The sequence below is a fragment of the Chinchilla lanigera genome, unplaced genomic scaffold, assembly GCF_000276665.1.
Source record: "Chinchilla lanigera isolate Chin_1 unplaced genomic scaffold, ChiLan1.0 scaffold00018, whole genome shotgun sequence".
NCBI lineage: Eukaryota > Metazoa > Chordata > Mammalia > Rodentia > Chinchillidae > Chinchilla > Chinchilla lanigera.
The window spans coordinates 7,345,218-7,350,128 of NW_004955419.1; the positions used below are offsets into that span (position 1 = coordinate 7,345,218).

The 4,911-nt window shown below is 34.5% G+C and overlaps 1 protein-coding gene and 1 pseudogene across 1 annotated transcript in view; both read left to right on the forward strand.

The window, feature by feature from the left end:
• Megf9 (multiple EGF-like-domains 9) overlaps positions 1 to 4,911 on the forward strand; it is a 96,549-nt gene that overhangs the window by 41,970 nt on the left and 49,668 nt on the right. The window lies entirely within an intron of this gene.
• LOC102027982 lies at positions 4,274 to 4,601 on the forward strand (annotated as a pseudogene).

Consider the following 4,911-nt stretch of genomic DNA (forward strand, 5'->3'; position numbering starts at 1 on the left):
TGAGGTTGAATATTATATTTTATATGTCAAATATATTTCCTCAAATATTATATTTTATATGTCTTCTGAATTGGAGGAAGAGTGAAAAGTTTAGGAATAACCTAGAGCAGTCTTGGTTTTTTATATTCAGAATATATAATGGCATATGAAGATATTGAAAAGCGTGAGTGAAATCACTGCTAAATGAATAAGAGGTCAGAAATTGATTTTGTGAAGATGTTCACACAACATTTTAAGAGGCTGTATCATAGAATTTTAGGATGCACTCATGAACTGGACTCCTGTGTATTAATTATAGTTCCAAGTAAGTTTTCAGTATCTATGTTCAAATGCAGTACTTGTTTTATACTCATTTTAACTTAGCAACCATACTGCTATCAATTTAATGTTTCTTTTTTCTAAGAGATTTGGATCATGAATTGACTAAGGATACAGTTTTCATTTTCTTATTCAAATCTTTCATTTACTCCTTTTATAGTTATTTTTCCAATCTGCAAAGAGATAACACACTATTGTACCAAATTTCTGGAGTCTTCAGACATCACGGTTAATTACAACTCTCACAAAGAACTTCAAAGAGAGGTACAGAGAGGGGCCACATTTACTATGACACACTATCTCAATAGTTTTTTTGTTTTGTTTTGTTTTGTTTCTGGTACCGGGAATCGAACTCACAACCTTGCACTTGCCAGGCAGGTGCTGTGCTGCTGAGCTAAATCCCCAGCCCCTCAATTAGTTATTTTTTAAAAATTCCCATCATTAGTGTAAAGTAGCTGCAGTACATATTAAAAATCCTGAGCAGAAACATAGATGATTAAAAGTTGGAGAAAGAGAAAAAGCTACCAGCTAAATGAAAGGCCCAGAGAAGGTTCTTAATGATTTCAAGTGAAGCTATTCTTTTACCAAGACAAATGTTTTTGTACAAAGGGGAGAGTTATGGCAAAATTACTTTTTTAAAAGTGCCCCCAATTTTTTGTCTGTTGGCCCTTGGTAAGGAATGTTTGGAAAAGTATACCGTTTGATTTAGATGTAGTGATTTCTTCGGATACTTTCGTATCAAAATCTTCTCATAAATTCATGTTCTCAAGGGAACTGTTGTCTTTCTCCATATCTTTATCTTCTTTTTTTTGTGTGCTGGGGCTCGAACCTAGGGCCTTGTACACTGTGAGTAAACAAGGGATTACTTGACCATCCCCAGCCCTTAGGTTTTTATATTTCTATTTTCAAATCTTAAAGCAGTTTGGGACCAGATTTAGTTTCTTATGCTTCCTTGGGGTTCAATCCCTGGATTTTATTGTTGTTTTGAAACCAGATAACAGAAAGGAAAAACATTACCAACGACTGTGTTCTCTCTATGAGTGCTTACATTACTGTTCTCTAATTATTTCTTCAATGAGGTTTCCCCAGAATTACAAGACATTGGAAGGTAATGTGTAATTCACTTAATGAATTTATTTCACATTTACTCATGGATAACTAAATGAGCTTTTTGTTTCATTCATACCATCTGTGATCGGCTTTTGGTATCCTCTTCATATTGTTTCATTCCGGTTAACCTCTGCAGTGTTGACTTATGCTTACATCATAGACTCCTTTCTTTTGCTCTAGTGTCTAAGATTCTACCTCATTAAAAGTCAGCACTTTCTGTCTCATTCTTATATATAGGTCTTTCCAATTGTTTCTACCAGTTGAAATTTCCATTTTTCTTTTCGTATTGCTAGTCTTTTACTAAGCGTACTACATTATTTCTGCCTTACCTTCTGTCTGGTTCCATGTGAACATCTAGAGCTGTACAGGGTTCGAGATTTTACTCTACTTACAAGCTAACAAATTATTTTGACATAATTTAATGAATGCTCACAGTGTTTTGCATTCATTACAGTAGTTCATTTACTTACTTAACCTGGATCGTTTCATTTGAGGTCAATCCCTGGGACAGACCCTCAGCTTCTATCTAAGCTATAAACAAAAGGATGCACATGTTCTACGATACCTGTGCACTGTCACTCCCTTTTCAGTGACTTCCTTTTTCAAGAAGTGGTAACATGATAGTGCATCTTTGTCTTGATATGTCAGCCCTCTTCCGACCACTACAATGGTCTCTCTTGCTGAAATATTTGCCACTCACTCTGCCACTGTTAGAATGATTAATACTAAAGGTATTTAATCAATAAACCATATTATACCTCCCTGAAACCATATGCTAGATCATCCTGATTCATCATTGTATTTTGTAGGCACACATATTAGTAATATATAGAAGCTACCATATATATATGTATATATCCACCATATGTATGTGTGTGCACGTGTATGTATATATTATTTTCTACACAAATGACTCACAGCTTATATTTCTGTATGACAAAGCACTAATTATGTTTCTCAGACATTGTCCAAAGATGCCATGGTAATAAATCCATTCCCAGGCTTTCAGATCTTTGCTCATAGATGTTTCACTTTATTACCTCTTCAGATCGCTCTCATATGAGAGTTGCAGGTAGTAGGTGTTGTTATGTTTCACAGTAGAGGTAATAGAGTTTCTGATGGTGTGGTGTGAGTTTCAGTTTATTCCTGAAATAGGGAATAGGTTTGAATATATGAAGAAGAGAGAGAATTCCAAGTTCCCAGAATGAGCAGTTTCAGAAGTAGGACTGTAAGAGTAGGTTCAGGGGGTAACGAAAAGGTGGGATTTACTCTATAGGAATGAAAAATGAAAATGAAATAAAAATAACCAGTGATCTTGGTTACCACTGAAGGCTTATCCATTAGAACTTTACTGAATTTTAAAAAATGAGTATTTTTCTCAGCATTCTAGATTAATTGGATTCTTTGAAAAATAATGCTATTATATTTCATTCATTATACTGACAAAATATACTGATTAAATTTTTCATTGTAAATACTTTACTAGTAATGGAATAATAGAATAATTCATGATCCTTATTATAGTTCTTTTAGTCTTTTCATTTTTTTGATGTAGTTCTACCCACACCATCATAATTTTGTCAGCTTAACTTGTGATGAAATGGGCTTAGCAGGAGGAGTTGCATGTATGTTGAATTTCTGCCAAATTTCAGAAGAAAAGTGTTATTTTAAGTGTTCTGGTAACTTTTGGCAGAGTAAAGTTCCTGTGAGGAAGGTGTGCTCAGTATGCTTATGAACCATTTGAATATTTTATTATTATATACACAAACCACACATGCACATGGTATTCAGAAAGTGGGTATCATGTGAAAGCGTTGAACTCTGTCAAAGAAATGTCATACTTGCATACCCTAGTAAAAATAAGAAGTTTTTTTCTTTGTTCAGAATCAAGCCCAGAGCATCATACATGATTTGCAAGAGCTCTACCACTGAGCTACACTTTCATCCCCAAATGCTGCATAAGAATCTTGATTGTGATGGGAAGCTAATTTTCCTAAACTTGAGACAGAAGAAATCTGAACTCTCTTTTGGGTTTTGTACTTCATCACCAGCCACGTGAAATGTGCATAAAATAAACAATTTACCAACATATATCCATGCATTTGTTATATTTATAAACTAAAAGAAGTGTGAAACGCAGAGAAATGAACTAACACCAAAGATTAGGACGTGAAGCATGGGAAGTTTAGAGTCCGCCACGTGGGAATTTCTTTGTGGAATCCTTTGTGATGACGGATGCTGATTGTAATTACATTAAAAATTTTGAAGCTTAATTTCCTTTTCTAGAATACAAAAATCAAACTTCTTTATAACTTCTATGTAAGACTGGATTTGCAGTTATCCAGTAACTTTCTTTTGAAATAATAAAAATTAACATTAAAGACTATTTTTTCCAAGCTAAAAGAACTATTGTCAGAATAATATCATTTTGTATGGTGACTTGCCTATTTGTAAGTATAATTGTACTCTAGATTTCTCAGGGCTCTTTCTGCCTAAATTCATAGGCATTTTGGAATGAGGCTGATTCCTAGAGTATATACAAAGTTTTATTTTCACTGAAATTGATTTTAACTACATCTTTTTCAAAATGCTTATCAAGTCCAATGCTAATACTGTATAAGACTATTGGAAATACTTTCCTTTTGATAAAATGAGCAGAATATTAGCAAAAACCAAATTCTCACTGATCTTTAAATGAATGTGTACATTAGAAGGTGAAGAATAATTATTTTCATCTGAAGTACTATTGAAAATATACCTAAAGGAGAGAGCGGGACATCTGGCTTCTGAACTGGAGCCTTCCTTGTAACGAGGAAAGAGCGGTGGCCACCTGGTGCAGAAGCTATAACAGGTTTAAAAATGGGTGATGTTGAGAAAGGCAAGAAGATTTTTGTACAGAAATGTGCCCAGTGCCACACTGTTGAGAAGGGAGGCAAGCACAAGACCGGGCCAAATCTCCATGGTCTCTTTGAGGGGAGACAGGTCAGGCTGTTGGATTCTCTTACGCAGATGCCAACAAGAACAAAGACATTCCCCGGGGAGAGGGTACATTGATGGAGTACTTGGAGAATCCCAAGAAGTACATCCGTGGAACAAAAATGATCTTCTCTGGCATCAAGAAGAAGGGAGAAAGGGGAGATTTAATTGCTTACTTCACAAAGGCTAATGAGTAATACTCACTGCCTTACTTATTACAGAACAGAAATGTCTCATCGGTTTTTTATGTGTACCATAATTTAATAGATCTCATACACCAGAATTCAAATCGTGAGTGGCTGACAGAATATTTTTGTTGGACAGCCCTGATTTAAGTAAAATTGGCTTAAAATTGTAGATAAATGGATAACTTTTTTCCTCCAAGTTTTGATAGTAATTCCTATTCAGTAAATACTACCGCTGTTTTCCCTTTCTAAATAGGTGGTTGGACTTGATTAGTAATATTCAACTTTTCACAAAGATTTTTTTTAATTTTTAATTTTAATT